We start from the raw sequence: 22,113 nt of genomic DNA, 5'->3' as shown, positions 1-22,113 counted from the left end.
GGAAGGTGGACAGAGCTTCCGCCAGAGCTCAGAGCTGGTGGTCCATGAGCAGATTCATGATGGGGAGAATCCCCACAAGTGCTTGGAGTGTGGGAAGAGCTTCAGGCAGAGCAGCACCCTGATCAGCCACCAGATGATCCACACCGGGGAATGGGCCTACGAGTGTGGGGAATGTGGGAAGGGCTTCAGCTACAGAACTCATCAGGCACCAATGCATCCACACTGGGGAGAGGCCTACGAGTGTCCCCAGTGTCAGAAGAGGTTTCGGAGAAGCTCCAATCTCCTCTGCCACCAGCGGATTCACACAGAGGAGAGGCCCTTCCACTGCCCTGACTGTGGGATGGGCTTCAAGCACAACTCAAACCTCGTCACCCACCGGCACATCCACACTGGGGAGAGGCCCTATGAGTGTCCCCAGTGTGGGAAGAGCTTCTCAGACCGCTTGTTCTTTACCCGACACCTGCGGAGGCACTGGTAAGGGAAGGCCTGCCAGTGCCCCAAGTGCAGGAGGATTTTTGTGCACTGCCACAACTTCATCCATCATTGGAGGACCCACACTGGTCAGAGCCGTAGTGATCCATTTTCTCTGTGATCTATGTGGGGAAGATACCTGTGCCTTGTCCTGCCCCTCCCAGTGACATGATGTGGCATTGAAAAACATGAGGGTCTGGCAATGGCCCTGTCATTACATTCACTCCTACCTCAGGTCATTGCCAGGGGCAGGAAAGGGACTCTCTCTCTCCCTGAGGAGAAGGGTGTCCTTTCCAGAAAGGGGAATCTATGGCCAGGAAGACCCAATGAGTTGTGTTTTAGTTTTCCCTGCAAACAGTTTTATTGATCCCTTCTGTTATCGATATTGTTTCTCTTCCATTTGTTCCTTATCAGCTGGGAGCTGTACCAGGGAGAGCCTGAGGCACCAAAGGCACATTGGCAGCAAATGCTTCCAGGCCATGGCTGGAAGCCTCCCTTGGCAGCTTGGCCTGGTGGCCACCACTGCAAATCTGCTGCCTCAGGGCTCATTCCTGGCTGGGTTCTGAAAAGCCACTTCTGCTCCAGGAGCCTGACTGGGAAGCCATTGGCCCCAGCACCTCGGGGACAAGATATTAATGACAAAACTCTTCATGCCAGCAAGGCAGGGGCAGAGGAAAGGGCAGAGCCAGGCCCAGGGGACAAGGCTGCCATGGTGATGGCTGTAAAGTCACTGCTCCTGCAGCAGCCTGGCTGCCCTCAGCAGACATTCTGGCCAGAAGCATTGTGAGGGCACCCAGCACATCAGAGAACACAGAGAACAGGAATTCCGTCCTTAGGGATGAGAGGGTTTCACTGGGTCAGGTTGCACAAAAGACCTGATCTTGGAGTATTCCTGAGATTGGGCATCCCCTTCTCTGGAAATACACTTTCACTTTTGTGCCTTTCTCATAACTGCAAAATATTTCCTCCTTCTAACAAATGTAAATCCACCCTCATTCACTTTAAAGATATTGACCCTTTTTCTGTCTTTGCAAGATGTGGGAGAAAATGACTTTGACCACTATTTTTAAATTCTCACAGACCTTATTTTTTTTCCAAAAATCTCTCAAGATGGGGTTTGGAGGCCTCATCACAAAACCAGCAGCGAGAGGCTGAGGGCTCTGGGGTCAGTGATGTGGAGACTGAGGACAGAAACAGGAATAGTCTGGGAGAGATTGAAGGGTGGTTTCAGAGATTTTGGAGCTTTTCTTCAATGAGGATATAAGCATGAGAAGGAAACAATGGCACCAAGGGCAGCTGGGGAGGTGCAGAGTGGACGCCAGGAGAACGAAATTTCCCTGCCAGGGCAGGGCTGTGGTGCAGCACGTCCCCAGCAGGAGCCTGGAGCAGCCCAAGGCTCTGTGTAGTAAGGGAGAGGCAGGCAGTAGGCAGAGCTGTCAGCAAAGGAAGGGCCCAGCTGGGTGGGGCAGCCGGGGGATGCCGAAAGCCTGCAGGGACAGAGGCACAGGTTTACTCAGCATCAGGGACACCTTTCCCTTGCTTGTCTCCAGCCGTCATCACTGCATCCAGTTCTCTCCTCTACCTTGAACCTGGGGACACTTTTGGCCATCTTGTGCCTCACAGAGATCTACTGAAAATGCAAGAAACTTCAGTGTTTCCATCTTACATTGAGTTCTTGACAAGTTCTTTGAGCACATTCTGAGGGACTGAGTCTGATGCAAAGAGCACCAAAGCCCCAGAGGCTCATTAAAGTCCCTGTGCTATGTCTGTGCTGCTGAGCTGGGCCGGGCTCCTGACCCAGAGGCAGCTCCTGGCAAGGGCAGCGCTGCAGAGAGACAGCTCTGGCCAGGAGCAGCTCCTGTGCACAGCCCAGCAGGGCTGGGGCACTGTCAGGGCCCCTCAGAGACACCAGCAGGGCACAGACAGAGCTCACAGGGGCTCAGCACTGGCAGGGGCTGTGGGATGGCCCAGAGGGGACTGTGTCACAGCAGCACCTCTGTGGCTGTGTCATAGAGGCACAGAGCAGCTGGGATGTCAGCAAGGGGCTGTGTGACAGCACAGACTGTGCTGTGTGAGGTCACATATTGGGCTGTGACATCACAGAGATTTTTGTGTGAGGTCATCGAGCAGCTACAGCAACACAGAGGGGATTCTGTGACATCACAGAGAAGTCTGTGACATCATGGCATGGCTGTATGACATCATAGAGTGGGCTGTGAGGTCAGAGTCTGTGCTGTGACATTACAGAGTGTCAGTATGACAACATAGAGAGGGTTTTGTAATATCAGTGATGGGGTTGTGACATCACTGGCTGTCTGTGTAACATCATAGAGCAGTCTGTGACATCACAGAACAGACATTGACATCACGTGGTAACTTTGTGACATCACAGAATTTTCTGAGACATCACATATCAGCTGCATGACATTCCAGGGTAACATCCCAGAGAAAGGCTGTGTGACATCCCAGATGGGGCTATGACATCACTGGTGTCTGTGTGACATCGCAAAAGAGGTGTGTGGCATCATAGGGTGCTATGTGAGGTCACAGAGATGGCTGTGTGATATTACAGGGATTGTGTGACATCACAGGGGCTGTGTGATATCACAGGTGCTGTATGACATCACAGGGGCAGTGTGAGGTCACTGGAGAGGTCACTCTGCCCCAGCCCCCCTCACAGTTTCCCCCAGAGCAGTCCAACCCTGCTCGGGCACAGTGGGGTCCCCTGTCCCCCTGGGTCCCCCCACCCCCAGCCCCGCAGCCTCCCCCAGAGGATCTTTTGCGAGAACCCCTGACACGGGGTCGGGGGGCCGGGGGATGGGGGTGGCACAGGGGGACAGGGACCCCCTGGCAGCGTCCCTGTGTCCCCCAGGGCCAGAGTCTGGGCCAGGGCTCCTTCACCCTGTTACGAACGAGGGCTTTAGAGCACTGAAAAAATCCCCAGCAAGGGAGCAGCAAAAACCAGATTTAATATTAAGGGACAGCAGCACAGAGTTCCTTGGCAAGAGTCCCTCTGCTCCTGACTGGACACTTCAGGCACAGCAAGGAAACAAAGCAACAACAAAACCAAACAGAATCCAGGCAATCAAACCAGAAATGAGCCGAGAACTGTCCCTGTGTGTGTGAGACACAAGGACAGTGAGGGCAAGGATAAAAGGAATATGGCCCAAAAGGTTAACAGAGGTCAAACTTAACAGGACTTAGCTTATACCTTGACTGATAACTTAAATTTCACAATTTGGCAAAAGAACAGAGCTTAACAGTATTTAACCTTACTTATAACGTATGACTTCGCAATTTAACAGAGGAATAACACTTCAAATATTCAACTTATATTAAACCTAACAACTTAGCAAAAGAAAGACTCTTAGCAGCAGTTAACTTAGCTTAGACCTTGTGATTTAACCTTCCCTACAGGCCTGACTGACTCAGCTATCCAAGGCACTCAGACCCCTTAAAGAGCAGCATATCTGCCACATTTCCCCAGCACAGGCACTCGTGTGCGCACGCAGACACCAAGAGTCAGTGCAAGGCACCTGTGAGAAATTCCCCTGAGGGCAGGAAATGACCAAGGGACCATTGTGACCCTGTGAGACCCCATGGAGCCAAAGGTCCATTGTGACATTGAAAGGCATCATGGGACCATGGAAAGACCATTAAGAGACTTCATGGCCTCATGGAATCAAGGAGTCCATTCTGACCCTGGGGATCCCCACAGAATCAAGAGGACCATTCTGAATACGCTGGGACCTCATGATACCAAGAGGCCATTGTGACACTGAGGGCTGCATAGGGGCCATGGTGACATTGTGGGACCTCATGTCATCAGGGATCCATTTTGACACTGTGGAGCCAAAGGAGACCATTGCAACACTGCAAACCCCCAGTGTCCAAAGGTCCATTGTGACATTGCAGGGCTTATGAAATAGGAGTGACGTAACATTGTGGGGCCTGGGGAACCACAGAGATCATTGTGGCACTGCAAGGGCTCATGGAATCCTTGGGACCATTGTGACACTGCGGGGCCGTCTGGAACCTTGGGGCCACTGCAACACTGTGGAACCCAATCAAAAGAAGGGTCTCTTGTGACACTGCTGGACCCCATGGAATCAAGGCACCATTATGACACTGCGGGGCCCCATGGGTCCAAGGCACCATTGTGAAATGATGGGGCGCCATAAAACCAAAAGAACACAGAACAGGTCTGGCTGGCTTGGCCTCCTAGGGACCACCTGACCTTGGCATGTTGAGGGTCACATCTCATCTGCTGCAGAAACACTGGGGCTCTGTGCTTTCCTTCCAATGGAAAAGAACTGTTCTTCTTGGCCAGGTGCCCATGGCCAGAATTTGGGTTCCACCTCCAACATTCCCTGTTGTGACAGACTGGAGGAGATTGTTGACTCAAAACATTTCATGTGCTTGGGAGGAAGGGGCAGGTGCAGCCTTGCCCTGCGCTGGAACCCCAGCCCTGCCCTGCCCTGGAACCCCAATCCCCCCAGAGCCTCTATCCCAGCTCAGCAGTGTCTGCCAGTCCCTGGCACAGCACAGGCAATGCTCCACAGCCACCTCTGCAGCCCCCAGCCCAGCTCCTGAGGGACCAAATGACCCCAAGTCCCACCTGGGGGACGGGCCCAGGAAGACCAAGGGGTATTGAAGGCTGACCACAAGGCAAGCACACATCTGGACCCTGAATCCTCTTGGAATTTCCATCTGAATATTGCTGGAATCCAGGAGTGGTAGCTGTGTGTGTGCTTCTCTGTATCTTTTTTGTCTTTCTCTCTTTCTGTGTCTTCTTTTTCTGTTTCTGTGCTCCTGCAAATTTTGATTAACATTAAATTGAACAGGCTTAGAATTTGTGAAGTTAGACCAAGTGAATGCTTTGAGAAGTGTTTTCTGTTGATTGAATATCTGTCAGTTTGACATGAGAAGAATTTTAAAAAGCAATACAAAACTTTTTGTGTAACTGGCAATCTGTTAAACCACTAAGATACGGAACACGCCTCTGTGAAACACATATGTTAAAGATGAAAAAGCCCAGGAACCTCCTCTTTCTTTTCCTGTCAGCAAAGAAGCAGTGGGCCCCAGCCCTGGCCCCCATCTCAGCCAAACCAAACCAAACCAAACCAAACCAAACCAAACCAAACCAAACCAAACCAAACCAAACCAAACCAAACCAAACCAAACCAAACCAAACCAAGCAACCCTGCCCTGGGCTGAGCCCCTTCCTTCCTCCCCAGGCTGTGCCTCCTCATCAGTCCCATTCTAACCAAACCAAACCCCAACAACTACCAAACAGGAAAACAAAAGAGGCTACAAAACCACAACCAGAACAAAGCCAGCCATAGCTATTAAAATCTTACCATCAGGCACCCTCCCCCTAACACAACTAAAACCAAAAACTCCTACAACTTACAACCCGTACAAAATAACCGCAAACTAAAAACTTAAACACAAAAAAAAAAAAAAACCCAAAACCAACCAACCATAAAACTAATCCTAACACAACCCAACCACAACTTCTACCACAAGTTACTGGTGGGTCAGTAATCCTTTCAATACTTCAATCCTCCCTTGAGTAAAAGAAAAACAAAATACACGCATATAAAGAAACAACATAAAACCATCAAAGTAAGTAAAGAAACAATGAAATCCCAAATAAAAAAAAAGAAACAAACCACTTAATGTTAAAAATAAAATTGTCTTATAAACTGTAGAGAAAATAACTCTGTTTCTTTATAACACATAAAACTATAAAAAAATTTCAAATTAATATCAAACAAAAACCTCCAAAAACCTCCAAAAACTTCCAAAAACAAAAAATGTTAAAATAACTGTAATTTCATATAAATTTTGAACAGGGAAAAAGATTTAATCCAGCATCCCCAAGAGACAATCTCTATTCCCAGAGATAAAAATAATTTTAAAAGTAAATAATAAAAACTTTTACTTTTAAAGAACTTATCTTTAAAACAATACCCCATAAGTCGACATGGCCCATCAACAATCTGTAAAAAAGCTTGTAGCAAAAACACCAACTTCACAATAACAAAGTTCCCCAGACAATAATATCTATGACAAAATTAAGAACGACAAAAAAATATTTTTTCTTCTTGTAAAAAAACTCCATAACCTTAACAAGAAAAACTTCTCTCTCAAAGTAAACTAAAAAAAGACTATTCTAGAAAAAGTAAAATAACTGAAATTTTAAGTTTACTTTCCTTACATTGTCAGTAAAAAGAAAAAAGTGTGTTCTAAAAGGTTTATTTTCTCGCTACTTTTTTCTTTTTTAACTTCTTTTTAATAAAATTTTCTTTATACCATTTAAAAATTTTAAGCCTCCTTTACCTTTCTCATAATCCTATCTTTCAATAAAATAAATACATAAATAATTAACTGACACGAAAACCCACCACACTCATTAATACATTAATTAAGAAATCTCAAATTGGAAAAATCCTCAATTAAGAAACCAAAACCACTACAATGCCAAAATAAACTTTTGCCAAAGTTTCTCCTATTTTCTAAATTTCCCAGCAAAGAATGATTTGTTGTGTTGAGCTCCTGAGAAGCTCATGTTGGTATTTCTCCAGGGAGTCCAATTCAGAGGACAGAAACAATTGTTATTCCTTTTAAATGTCTCCTTGAGAGAGTTGTTTGGGGAATGGCAGTCAGGGCTTGTCTGTCCTGATTGGCACAGCCCAGGCAGGGCTTTCCCAACCACATTCCACATTCCATTTCCCAGCTGGAGACGCTGGTGCCTCTGAGTTGTGCTGCCCCAGCCCCAGGGACGCTCTCCTTGTCTGCCCATTCCCCCACGGTCTCTGGGCAGGGATGGTCTCAGTGGGGGCTGCTGACATCCTCAGCAACTTGGAGGCTGCTGCTGAATTTTCCTGCTGAAGAGGCTTGTTCAGCCTTCAGCTCTTCAGTGCAGGAATTCAGTGTCCCAGGGCTCATTAACATTCAGAACACCTAACAAGCCAAGCCTCTGGGAATAATTTGATTTTAATTTCCAAATCTTTTGTGGTTAATTTGAGAAGTTCCAAAAGGGCATTCAAAGTAAATGTACTTGTTTTCCAAAGGCAGACAGAAAACATTTTTTAGGTCCTTTTTGTGTGTTTTTCCCCTGTTAATAAATTGATATGTGTAATCTCCAATTGATACTGAATCGAGGTACCTCCTCATGCAGTTTGAATGGATATGAAAATCAAGACCCTTAATGGCTGACAATCAATCAGACTCTGTCCCTACACCCACCCCACCATTTCCCCCATCCAAGCCCTGGCACTCAGAGCAGCCTTGTGCAAATCTCAGCTCCCTCCAGCCCAGGCTGCACCTGCAGCTTTCAGCTCCTTGGCTCCAACTCCCACCTGCTTTCCTTGGAGAAGGAGCTGCCCAAGACACAGAGGGATGTTCATTTATTGCCAGCCAACAAAGCCAAGGCAAGTCACAGCTCCATCAAATGCAAAAGTCATTCCTTTGCTGGGTATTAAATCCACATTCTACAAAAGACAGCCTGAGAGCAATGGAAAACACATTCTGTGCCCAGCACAGATCCCAAGGTTCCCCCAAACCCTTCCTGCCCCGATTCTGCCCAGATTTGCTCTTTGCACACACAAGTCACACACTGAAGTCAGGAGCTCTCTCCATGCCCAGAGGGAGGAAAAGAGAGAAAGGGGATGAAGAGCTCTCCTGTGCAGAGCCAAGGTCCAAGTGCAGCCCCTGCAGTGGGAACCACAACTCATCAGATTTGTGTCCTTTGGGCTTAGGGACTGGTGACACTCAGAGGCACAAAAAGGTTTCTTGCCAACAAACACAAGTTGAATATTTGAACAGTTTAACAACCATCACAGCTCTTTCCTCAGCTCTCTGTGATGTCCCAGCGGCATCTGACATGTCCACTATCCCCAAGGGATTTCTGTACAGGAACAGTTTTAGACAAAGACATAAGGTAATTTTGTGGTAGATAAAAACACAATTAAGATGATATTTATTATATATTTATTTGAACTTCAGAAATATTGGGCAATTTCTTCCAGCTCAAAGCACGAATCCAGTCAGTTGAGAGGCACTTGAATGACCAGAGAGCATCTAGAGGAGGAAATGAGAGAGCAGTAGAAGTACATAGATCCACCTGCTGTAAACGAAGAGATGTCCTTAGAGATGGTCATTTCAAGAGAAGAGCTGAAAACACCTGACGGAAAATGGAGAGGAAGTAATAAACAAAATATTGGTCACACCAGTAGAAGGCAAGATCCGTATTTTTCGTCCTGCCATCTGTACACCTCCAGGAAATTCCTGTTCCTGATGGGAAAACTGTGCCATTTCTTAAAAGTACTCAAATGACCCAGATAATAAAGATTTGCTTGTATGTTATGAACCTAACAGGTAATAAAAGCTGTGCCCCTATCCAGGCTGACATCAGTTATGTGCCCATGAACAGCCAGTGCCACTTGTGCCCTGAGGTGCCCAGCTGGGACTGGATCACTCAGAGAGCACTTGAGGAAGAACAGAGCACCTTGTAAGCTGCAGGTCCCTGACAGCCCCACAGGGCTCCTGTCCCATCAACATCTGCTCTGCTCCAGTCTGAAACAGGGCCCAGCATGGTGCCGGGATCATCAAAGAGCTGAGGCGTGTCTGGAATTCAATGCCCTCCGCATTGCTCAGCAGCCCTGCATTTCCCTCCTGCAGCCTTGGTCTCCAGCAAAGCTATGGAGGCTCTTTGGGCTCTGGAGTGTTCCTGGAGCCCCCAAGGGCAGCTGAGCTCTGCCTTTGGCACAGTCAGGCCTGGCCAGCACAGGCCATGCTCAGCAATTGCTTGTGTGTGCCTGGCCTTGCTGTCAGCCCCGGCAGCGGCTGCGTGGCCCCTTTGTGGCCCTGTGCTGGCCCAGCCATGGTGGCCCAGCCCCTGTGCAGGCCCAGCCCAGGCCAGGAGCATTGCGGCTGGGATCGGCCCCTGAGCTGTGGTGTCCACAGCAGCCTTGGGGCTCTGTGCCCCATGGCCTCCCTGCTGGGCAGCCTCTGCCAGCTCCTGCAGAGCCCGTGGCACCTGTGAGGCTGCACAGACACCCCTGCCCCGGGCTCTGCCGGCCTCTGGGCCAGCAGAGAGGCAGCCAGGGCTGACCATGGCTGGGAACAGGCCCTGAGCCCCTCAGGAGGATGGAGCTGGGCCACAGCCAAACTCAGCCCAGGCCAAAGCTGGGCTCAGCAGCCAGGGCTGCCGAGGGCTGGGCACAGTGGCTGGAGCTGACAAATGTCCTGGGCCCCCTCCCTGCTCTGTCCATGCCTCCAAGGGCACAGAGCAGCCTCCTCTCTGGGCCACTTGCCTGTTTGCAATGCCTTGCACAGGCGCTGGCCCTGCCCCACAAGGCCTGGCCTGAGTCCTGCCCCTGCACGCCCAGCCAGGCTGAGATGGACACTGATGGTTTCTGGGCCAGGCTCTCTGAGCCCAGCCCAGCTCCCTGCAAGCTCTGCCAGCTGCCCTGAGCTCTGAGCAGCCCCAAGGGCCTCTCCCCAGCCCAGCCCAGCCAGCTCTGGCCCCACAGCTCTGCTCAGGCCAGGCTGCTCTGGCCACTGCCCCATGGCCTCAGCCCCTGGCAAGGGCACAGCAGCAGCTGCAGCTGCCACAGGACTCAGCCCCAGCCATGGGGGAAGGTGCTTGGCCAAGGCCAAAGGAGGCTCCCTGGCTGCCCTTCTCCCTTCTGGCTGAGGTGCTGAGAGCTCTGCAGCCCCTGCTGACATCCCATCTACCCAGGGCAGCACAAGAGCCATGGCCTTGGGGCCCTCAAGAGCTGCTCCTGCTCCAGGCCCAGGGCCCATGCCAAAGCTGGGGCAGCCACAATGCTGTGCCCACTTCTGTTCATTGCTGCTGTGATGGAGATGGATCCTCAGCCACTTGGAGGTTGCTGATGAATTTTACTCCTCCAGAGGCCTCTTCTTTCTTGAGCTACTCAGTTGAGGAATTCAGTGAAAAAGGCTATTAAACATTTGTTGAAAACATTTAAACAAGAAAACCCCGTGGGAAAATTTGAAGGTTTCAATTGTTCTGTGGTTAATTAGTCAGATTTCAGAGGTGTATTTAAAGTGAATATGGTATATTGAAAACTAAGCAGAGAGAACTGGTTTTGTCCAGTTTTCTTTTCTTGTTTATAGATTGGTATCAGTAATGTCCAGTTGATATTGACCCCTAACCCCTTCAAATGCAGTCTGAATAGATATGAAAATCAAGGCCCTTCATGGCTGACAATCAATCACACTTTGTTCCTACCCCCACCCCGCCATTTCCCTCACCCAACCCCTGGCAGTCAGAGCAGCTGAAGAATGGAGTCACATCCAGGGGTGTCCCCAGGGCTCAGGATTGGGGCCAGGTCAGTTCAATCTCTTTATTGCTGATCATGACGAGGCCATCGAGGGCACCCTCAGTCAGTTCCCAGGTGAGCCCAAGCTGGGTGGGAGTGTGGCTGTGCTGGGGGGCAGGAAGCTCTGCAGAGGGATCTGGACAGGCTGGATCCATCCATGGGCCCAGGACAATTGGATGAGGTTCACCAAGGCCAGCGGACAAGCCCTGCACTGGGCTCACAACCAGGCTCCAAATCCCTGGCTGTGCCCTGCCCCTGATCCCCGCAGCCTGTCCTGTTTCCTGCATCCCTGCATTGCCAGGGACTTTCTGGGACAAGGGAGCTCTGCTCTGGCTATGGAGGGAGGTGCAGGTGCCACCACTGGAGTGGGAACCACAACTCATCAAGTTTGTGTCCTTTGAGGGTCAGGAACTGGTGACACTCAGAGGCACAGAAAGTTTCTCTTCATGGCCAACAGACCGCAGTTGAACAGGAAACAATTTAATAACAATCACGCTCTTCCCTGAGCTATGTACAATGTCCCAGCAGCATCTGATGTTCAATATCCACAAGTGATTTCCATACTAAAATTAATTTCAGACAAACAGCATTTTGTGATAGGTATAAACACAATTAAGTTCTTGTATCAGCATGCTCATCCTTGAGTGGGGGCAAAACAGCTCAAACAATTCCTGATTTGCAGAGCTGCTAGCGGTGGATGGAGAAGGGGGTCAGGCTGCTCTTGGTGTTGAGGAAATGCTGAAACCAGCCTGACTAATTTCATCTCCTCATGCCCTGGCTGATCTCCCCTCTTTCCCCTTCCACCCATTGGCTTTTGTCTCCCCCCAGCCCCCTGTGAAGAGCCTGGCTCTGTGTTCTCCATCCCCTCCTCGCTGACACTGCCAGGCTGGGATGAGGAGCCCCTCAGCCTTCCCTGCTCCAGGCTGGACCAGCCCAGCTCCCTCAGCCTCTGCTCACAGCCCAAGGGCTCCAGCCCCACCTTGGAGGCCTTTCCCAGACCCTGCTCCAGCTGCCAGACATCTTTCCTGCCCTGGGGAACCCAACCCACGCCACAGTGACCTGGATAATCCCTGTCCTTGGTGTCCTGGTCACACAGTCCTGGCCCCTTGTCCCCATGTCAGGCTCTGAGGTGGATCCTGTGGAACAACCTTTGGTGGAGGCTGTGGCTCTATGTGGGCCGGGGGGATCCCAGGGGACAGGGACCCTGCTGGGCATGAACAGCATTGGACTTGTTGGGAGAAACTGTGAGGGGGAGCTGGGGCAGAGTGACCAACCCAGTGACCTGACACAGCCCTGTTGGGATGTCACACAGCCCCTCTGGGATGTCACAGCCTTCTCTGTGTCACAGAGCTGCTCTCTGATGTCATACCAGTCTGTGATGTCATTGTCTGCACTGTGATGTCAGACCTCTGCCCTTTGATATCACAACCTTCTCTGTGATGTCACAGACCATTCTCTAATGTCACACAGCCCCTCTGGGATGTTACAGTCTGCTCTCTGAATTCACAGCCCACTCTGTGACCTCATGTTACCAGATGATCAATTGTCTCCACCAGGTGAGCTGACACCTGGAGCTTGTTCTCCACAACCCCAGGCCTGTGGAAACCACACAATGCCCATTGTGTGAGAAGGGGAACTGGAAGTTCAGCAGCCTCAGTGTCCTGCCAGCTCAGCCAGGCCCACTGGAACATCAGGGTCCACGACCACCAAGCACCACCAGAGAGACCCCCAGGAGAACAGAGGAGGGGAAATACATTAATGATTTGGGGAAAATTATTATCAGATGTATATTTAGTCTGGGACAATTAATGAATATGTATACAAAATACAGAATATAAACAGAAACTTTCCTTTACTCAGCCTGCAGGGCTTTGGGAGGAGCTGTCCCCCGTGCATCCCCCTGAATAAATAATGCTGCTTTTTAATGCTGCATTGGTGTTAAGGAGTTTTCTGTTTTACTGAATTTTTGGTAACACTCCCACTGCCAAGGAAACTTCTGTCTGCTGCTGTTCACAAACAGAGAAGGGCTGGTGGCAGATGTGGGGCACAGTGACCATGAAATAATCAAGTTTTCAATATTCTGTGAAAGAAGGAGGGGCAGCAACAAAACTTCTACACTGGAATTAGGAAGGGCAGACTTTGGCCTGTTTAGGATGCAGATTTGGGGAGTAATGAATCAGGCACTGATTTTTTTTTTTTAAGGAAAACATGCCTTAGAAACAAAGGGGTCCAGGAAGGATGGACACATTTCAAGAAAGTAATCGTAAGGGGGAAGGAGCAGCCTGTCCCAGTGTGGCAAAAGATGAGCTAGTGAGGAAAATGACTGGCCTGGCTGGCCGTGGAGCTTTTGTGGGAACTCAAGGGTAACAAGAGGTGCATCAACTTTGGACAGAAGGTCAAGCAGCTTAGAAAATGTTTAAGGATGTTGTAAAGTCATGCAGAAAAAAAGTGAAGAGGTGAAAGCTCAATTAGAGTTTAACCTGACCACTTCTGTGAAAAAAAAGAACAATATTTCCACAATTAAATTGATAGCAAAACATCGGATAAGGATAACATCTACTCTTTATTGGACGCAGTGGGGAATATAGCAACTAAAGATAAGGAGAAGGTAGAGCTACTTAACATCTTTTTTCTCTCAATTTTCAATATTAGGACAGGCTGTCCACAGGACAAGTGTTCTCCTCAGCTGGTAAATGGGCACAGGGACCAGAACAGCCCCCTGTAATCCAGGAGGAAGTAGCTAGGAACCTGCTGAGCCACTCAGATTGTCACAGGTGTATGGGATTGGATGGGATCCATCCCAGGGGGATGAGGTAGCTGTGGATGAGCTCCCCAAGCTGCTCTCCATCATTTACCATCAGTGCTGGCTCAGCAGGGAGGGCCCAGAGGACTGGAGGTGCCAGTGTGAGCCCAACCCCAAGAAGGGCTGGAAGGAGGAGCTGGGGAACTCCAGGCCTGTCAGCCTGACCTGGGTGCCCAGCAAGGTTATGGAACAGATCACCCTGAGTGCCATCACAGGGCACCCACAGGATGGCTGAGGGATCAGAGCCAGCCAGCGTGGATTTCAATGTCTGTACTGATGATCTGCATGATGGGACTGAGTCCAGCATCAGCAAATTTGCAGATGACACCAAGCTGGGTATGAGTGTGGATCTGCTGGAGGGTAGGAGGGCTCTGCACAGGGCCCTGGACAGGCTGGATCCAGGGCCCAAACCCAACAAGGTGAGGTTTAACAAGTCCAAGTGCTGGGTCCTGCACTTTAGCCACAACAACACCTGCAGCACTAAAGGCTGGGGACAGAGGGGCTGCACAGCAGCCAGGCAGAAAGGGACCAGCAGGGACTGATGGACAGCAGGCTGGACATGAGCCAGCAGTGTGCCCAGGTGGCCAAGCAGGCCAATGGCTCCTGGCTTGGATCAGGAATGGTGTGGCCAGCAGGAGCAGGGCAGGGATTGTTCCCCTGGTCTCAGCACTGCTTGGACAGCTCCTCGAGTGCTGTTTGCAGTTCTGGGGCCCCCATTTTTGGAAGGTCATGGAGGGGCTGGAGGGTGTCCACAGAAGGGCAACAAGGCTGGGGAGGGACCACAAGAGCTTTGAGGAGCAGCTGAGGGAGCTGGGGTTGGTTATCCTGGAGGAGGCTCAGGGAAGACAAGGTGGTGTCAGGGCACATGGTGGACTTGATGATCTCCATGGCCTGTTCCGCCCTTGCTGATTCTGGGATGCTCTGAAACCACCCTTAAAGCAGTTGCAGGAGGAGCCCTGGGCCTCCTGTTCAGAAGCTCCAGCAGCCCAGGTCCCTCAACTTCTCCTGCCAGCCCCAAAGCCCATCCTGACAGTCCTGCAGAGCCTCTGCAGCTCCTCCTCACTGCCCAGAACAGGGAGCACCAGAGCCAGACACAGCAGCCCAGATGTGCCCCCCTGGGCTGGGGTGCCTCTGGCAAGGGAGCAGCACCAGGCACTGCAGGAGCCTGCAGACAATTCCTGCAGCACTTGTAGGATGATCCTGCTGTTGCCCGATTGATAAATGACACAAAACTCGGATAGTTTTGTGGGTGCTTTATTAAGGGCCCGGGGAACTGGGGGACTCACGTCCCAATGTCCGAGCCCCCAAATTCACGTATGGGTGCTTCCCTCTTATACATGAGATTCACAACAAAGTCTCCAAGGAACAGTTTCCCCGTTCCCCTTGCCTAGCCTCCAAGAAACAGTTCCCCGTTCCCCTTGCCTGGTCACAGACCCCTTGTGATACATTCCTTGGTTCACAAACAAGATCATTAATCCTCTGCTTATCTTTTTCTAAGAGCATTGTATGCTGCCTCTAGACAGGTTAGCATTCTTACTTTCTTGCACTAGTTTAATTACTTATTAAATCCCTAAGACTACCTGCTAGGTTACACACAAAACTCAACACACTTTTCAACGGCTACAAAACTGCTTTTTAACAAACCAGTTCACACACAACTCACTATAATTAAATATTTTGCTAAATTTCATTTCTTTTCCAACATTTCCCCCCTTTTGAGCATCCTTCAGTCCTGCTGCAAGGATGCTCAATCAACAGTATTGACAGTGACATCTTCATAACGAGGTGGGGAGTGTTCTTCATTCTGCCGCCCACGGGTCATCGCCTTCAGCAACCGGAGAGATCGCCTCTTTTCCTTTTCGATCACACCTAAGAGGCATCTATATACAATCCATATAGTCACTAAAAATACTAAAAACATTAGTACATACTGTATAGCAGACGTAATCCAGCCAGACAGGTGAAGCCCCAAAGAATCAAATACTGCTCCTATTCAATTATGCTGTGCTTCCCTTTCAATTTCCTTGGTTTTTGTTTCCACTTCTGCCAGTTGAGAAATATCTTTCTCAACTTCAAGTGTAACATTTGGAATGTGTACACAGCAATGATCTATTCTCCTACTCAGGTAACCACAAACTCCATGTTCCTTTAACAGTAGCAAATCCAATGCCATTCTGTTTTGTAGGGTCATTCTTGATGTAGCTTGCAATTGCAAATTTAGATCTTTAAATCCCTTCTTAGTAGCTGCTGCCAACCTTTCTGTCTGTCCTAACAAATTGTTTCGATATGTCGCTACCGGAGGGAATAATGACTCCAATATCCATCCAAATTGCACTCCTGAGCCAGGTTCATGCCACTGCTCCTCTAGGGATTCTTCCCTCTTTCTGAGTCCTTTCCTTTGGATCAATCTATTCTGTTTCCAGTATGGACACAATGTGGGAACCCCTAGGGTGATTTGTGTTACTGATCCATCTAGAGGTGAATGTGTGGTCCACTGTCCATGTCCCAACACCCAGACTAGATTTCCAGGGCTATGCACAGTAGTATATCTGCAATCTATAGGCCCATCCATGGACTCTCTGCTAACCGTGTGATCATACCCCCTACACTCGCATCCCCACTTTAACGCCATTTTCACCGGTACCAATCCGATTCGGTCTTCCGGTGTATCACATGTAAAAACCTCAGTACAATTCCAATCCTCTTTCTGCGGTCTGAACTCTCGGGAAGATGTAGACGTGATAAGGGCCCTATAATGTGACTGATTCCTGACCATTGGATGCACCATTGTACTTCCCCAAGGTAATTATAGTGTTCCAAAACACTAGGTCCCCATAATGTCTTCCAACTATTCCAGGTGTCAAAATTCTGTGTGACATTCTGACAACTCATCTCATTTTGTTGGGATTTCGTTCTTATTCGTACTGTATTGCATGGCTCATCTATTGGGGTTGCAATTAAACACCTCCTGGTATTTTGAATCCAACCATAATGATTGGATTTCTTTTCACATTCCTCTCTAGTCATAGCCCGAGTGGTCATACACAAATCCCTCCATACATCTACTGGTTTGGGAACTGACTGGCAGGACCATGAAACATTCTTGAATGTTTCAGGCATTTTGGTTACTGGTATTATTCCCCAGGGAATTGGTTCACCTGCAGCCTGTGGCAATGGCAGGCAAGCTGTTATTTTAGTCACATTCTGCATGATCCCAAAATCTCTGATTAATCCTACCACTAAATTTTCCTGCTCAGTATTTCGTTCTATTGTATCATTAACCTCCCGCCTACTCCTACCGTGTCTCTGTAAGGATAACATCATTCTGTCATGCCTCCACCATGCATTTCCTATTCTAGGATTAGTGACACTCGACCATCCACAACCTTTGCCTTCCTTCCCCCACCAATTGGTCCCGTCCTCTATTCTGTCCCAGGTCAGTTCCCTATTTTGCTTCCACCATTTGACCCAAAGGTTCCTTTGATATCTTGATCTTACTAGGAAGGAACAATTTATTCTGAGAGGTGGCCCATCCCACATGTCCACTGCCATTGATACTGGATTAACCTTTATGTTTTCAGCACGATCCCCTGTCCATGGCAAAACCCTCATACTCACTCTTTTGTAATCAAAACTATCCCGTATTTTGACCAAACATGTATATTCTCCCATATCGTTTGTGGTTACCTTGGTAAGATTCAGTACCGTGTTTCCTTGTTGTTTATCCTGATCCCAACCGACTCCTATCTTGCCTCGGCTTCTTTCAGCCCCCCGTTGCCATATTGCAATAACTTCACCGGCCTCAACTTTCTGGCTGTCAAAGATAACACAAGTTAATTGGACATCCATCCCTTCTATGACTGTAACCTTTGTTTCTTCAACCTGTACAAGAGTAGACCCTTGAATGGGTACTAGTCTCATGATCACTAGCAGTAATATAATTAAGAAGGCGGCTTTGCGCGGAAGATCATCCGGGTTGGAGACACTATCTGGGTTTCCCACTGGAACGGTGCCTTCTTTACCCTGGTGTAATGGATCCAAGCATCCATCCCCTGGACCTTCACCGCCGTGTAGGTCGTCATCATCACCTGGTGGGGTCCGCTCCATGATTCCCGTAGCGGATCCATGATCCACTTCTTGACGTACACCTGGTCCCCAGGCTGGATGTGGACAGAATTCTCCAGCATGAGCGGTCTATTCCACTGTAACGTATTTCTTAAAGAATTCAAGATCTTATTAAGTGACATAACATACTCTGCAATCGCCTGGTCCCCACTCACATGTACCTCCCCTTTTAATACAGTTGCATGATATGGTTTGCCATATAATATCTCATATGGACTTACGCCTACCTTTTCCCTTGGTTTAATTCGAATCCTGAGTAAGGCCAAAGGCAAAGCTTGGGGCCAGTGCAGTTTAGCTTCCTGGCAAATCTTTTTGATTTGTCCTTTCAGGGTTTGATTCATCCTTTCCACCTGCCCACTAGACTGAGGTCTCCATGGGGTATGCAAATTCCAGGTTATATCTAACATTCGTGCTAATTCCTGCACTACCCCGGCTATAAAATGTGGACCCCTATCTGATGACAATCCTAAAGGTACTCCAAATCTTGGTATTATTTCTTTTAACAAGGTTTTTACCACCTCCTTAGCCTGATTAGTTCTACATGGAAAAGCTTCCGGCCACCCTGAGAACGTACATACGTACACTAACAAGTATCTGTATCCCTGTGTGTGGGATCTCAGCACCTCAGGACTGAGGTGCAGAGACCGAGACCACCCTTGGGGGGCTCAGGAGTCCTGGAATGTTGCCAGAAGTGTCTGGTGGCAGGACTTTGATCCTACACAGGAGATGACACCTGTATGAGGACTGGGAGGATTTCACTGGGGTGAATGGTGAAGGGATAAGTTAATTAAGGTGTAGAACACAGGGTTTAGGATTTCTGTACAAGGGGGTCTAAAGAAGTAAGATGGAGGAATTGGGGTGTGTCCTGTCCTTCTTCTTCTTCTTCTTGGCCTCCATCTTCTGTGGTGATGGTGGCACTTTGGGATTGGTCTTTACCAGAAGTGCACCGGTTAATAAGAGTAGAAGGTATTGGAGAAAAATTATAAATATTGTACACGTAACTTCGAGTATAAAGATAAGTGACCGCCCGAGGGGCTGCGGGAGTGTGCCCATGGCTGACTTGCTGTGCAGACCTCTGTCGGGCTGAAAGAAAATCTTTTAGATAAACAATTAATAAACACCGAGACCGAAACAAGATCAGAAGTCTCTCCTCGTCCTTTGAAGCGCGGGCTGCCCAAGGCCACTCTGGGCCTTTCCAGGTCTTTGAAACAGCCGAGAAACCGAGCAAGTGGCATCCCTGAAAATCTCCAGACATAAGTCAGCGTCAAAGAGAAACAACATGAAAACCTACACCTGTGCCCTAAGCAATTCAGAAAAATCAACTTGCCAGTAATCTCCTGGTTGTGGCCCGGCTTGCAACTTTCCCATTTGTATTTGTCTCCTAACTACTGGATTATTTTTCAAACATACTGGGCACATTGCATTAACTCTTTTTGCCATTGTTAACATCTGATTAGAGATTATCTCATTCTTCAAAAATTTTACCGATGCTTCTGCCCCCCAATGACATTTATTATGTTCTGATTCCAAAATAAATTCCATTATGCGGGTAGGTACCACTATTTGTCCCATTGGTGTAACGTACCACCCAAGTTGATTCTTCTGTGCCCCTAGCAAGTTTATTAGTTTTCCATCTTCTATTGAATATTTGGGCTCCTGATTCAGGTATGGGGTAGCCGGATTTGTTCTTACCGGTACCAATGCCATTTGAGTCCATACTTCCCGTGCCACTTGCCGAGCTGTAACATCAGCAAATCGATTTCCTCTGTAAACGTCTCCTTCCGCAGTCTGATGTCCTCTAACATGCATTACTGCAACTGCTTTGGGACTGTGTACCGCATCCAGTAGCTGTAGCACTTCTTCCCGGTGCTTGATGTTGGTTCCCTGTGAATTCAAAAGCCCCCTTTCCTTCCATAACGCCCCATGTACATGAACCACACCAAAGGCATATTTAGAATCTGTCCAGATATTAACCCTTTTGTCCTTGCTCAAATACAGGGCTCTGGTGAGTCCAATCACCTCTGCCTTCTGGGCCGAAGTTCCGGGTAACAAAGCCTTTGCCTCTATTACCCGATCCAATGTTACCACTGCATACCCGGCATAGCGAGTCCCATTCTCGACAAAACTGGATCCATCAGTGTATAGTTCCCATTCAGGTTCTTCCAATGGTTCATCTTTTAAGTCGGGTCTGCTGGCATATACTTGTTCAATTACCTCTACGCAATCATGCACCAGTCCCCCAGCTTCCTGGTCACTGTGTAAAAACTCTGCTGGATTAACATGATTAGTAGTCCTTATTTCAATATCATCCTGTTCTCTCAGGATGGCCTGGTATTGCAACATTCGACTGGATGATAGCCAGTGACCCCCCTTTTGCTCCAAAACGGCCATGACCATATGGGGAACAAACACTTTCATTTTTGCCCCCAAAGTCAATTTCCGGGCCTCTTGAATAAGAATTATTGTTGCCGCCACGGCTCGTAAACACGAGGGCCACCCGGAACTTACCAAATCCAGTTGTTTAGAGAAGTATCCCACTTGCCTCTTCCAGGATCCTACCTTCTGGGTGAGGACTCCCAATGCCAGTTTTTGCCTCTCATTCACGTACAACTGGAATTCCTTGGTCACGTCAGGGAGTCCTAGGGCTGGGGCCTCTCTTAGTGCCTGCTTCAATTCCTGGAAGGCCTTCTTTTGCTGTGTCATCCACTCCAACCGATGCTGCTTCAAGGCCTCATATAGTGGCTTGGCTAGGAGACCGAAATTCATGATCCACAGTCGACACCATCCCACCATTCCTAGAAAAGATCTCAATTCCTGATGGTTACAAGGCAAAGGAATAGCACATATTGCCTCTATTCGGTTTACTCCCAAACGTCTCTGCCCTTGTGTGATCTCACAACAGAGGTAAATAACGCTATTTTTGACCAATTGAGCTTTTTCCTTAGAAACCCGATACCCTGCTTGGCCAAGCATGTTGAGTAATTTAATTGTTAATTCCACGCACATTTCCCTTTCCTTAGTAGCCAGAAAAATGTCGTCCACGTACTGCAGGACTACATACAAGGATGGGGATATTGTTACATGGGTTATCTTCCATTCCTCCAGCTCCTTGGCCAGTTGGTTTCCAAAAATAGTAGGGGAGCATTTAAATCCCTGTGGGAGTCTCGTCCACATAAGCTGCTTCTTTCTCCCAAAATCAGGACTCTCCCACTCGAAGGCAAAATATTTCCTACTCTCTACTGCCAGTGGGATGCAGAAGAAGGCATCTTTAAGGTCAATCACTGAGAACCATTTAAACTCCTCTGATACAGATGTTAACAAAGTATAAGGATTAGCAACAACTGGATGTATGTCTTTCACTATTTCATTAATAGCCCTTAAGTCCTGTACCAAACGGTACTTACCATTAGGTTTCTTTACTGGAAAAATTGGAGTATTATACTCCGATTCACATTCCTGTAATATTCCTTGAGCCAAAAATTGTTTAATTAACGGGGCTACTCCCCTCCTTGCCTCAAGCTTCAAGGGGTATTGCTTTACCCTCACTGGTTGGGCCCCTTCCTTTAGTTCCACCTTTACTGGCTGTGCAGCTTTAGATTTTCCGGGGACCCCTGACTCCCATACCCAGGGTACTACAGCCTGCTCAATTTCTTCTGGAATAGGAGAGGCATCTACTTCCTTGATTACAAAAATGCCTGCTATTTGTTCCTCAGGTATTTCCAATTTCACCCTTCCCCCTTCAAATATTATTTTCACATTAAGTCGGGACAACAGATCTCTGCCAAGAAGGGGTGTGGGGCAGTTTGGCATATACAAAAATTGGTGATCTAATTCCTTCCCCCCAAACCTAAGATTTAAAGGTTGTAAAAATGGTTGTTCCTCTAGTTTCCCTGTTGCCCCCACCACCTGTACCGTTGTGTCACTCAAAGGTCTCAATCGTCTATTGAGTACAGAATAAGTAGCTCCAGCGTCTACCATAAATTCTTGATCCTTTCCATCTATTTCTAAAACTACCCTTAAATCCTTTTCTAGTCAGCTTTGATTCTGATAGTTTCCCAAAACTAGTGCTTGAGCGACTTCTGCTGGTCCTCCCGTGAATCCTCCCACAGGGGCATTTCCCATTGGGGCTGTCCTTAATCCCATGTTTCCCATGCCCATACCTCCTCTAACCGGGCATTCATTTTTCCAGTGTCCCAATTGTCGGCAAAACGCACACTGGTTTGGATCCAACCTCCCCATGTTAGGTGCAAACCCAAATCCTCCCCGACCTCTTGGCAACCCCCTCTGTCCGCGATTAGCTCCTCCCCGACCTCGACCCCTAATGGGTCTTCCTCCTGCCCCTGCCTGTTGCATTACAGC

Source organism: Melospiza melodia, unplaced genomic scaffold (assembly GCF_035770615.1).
Source record: "Melospiza melodia melodia isolate bMelMel2 unplaced genomic scaffold, bMelMel2.pri scaffold_70, whole genome shotgun sequence".
NCBI classification, from domain to species: Eukaryota; Metazoa; Chordata; class Aves; order Passeriformes; family Passerellidae; genus Melospiza; species Melospiza melodia.
Note: the sequence above shows the minus strand (reverse complement) of the source record.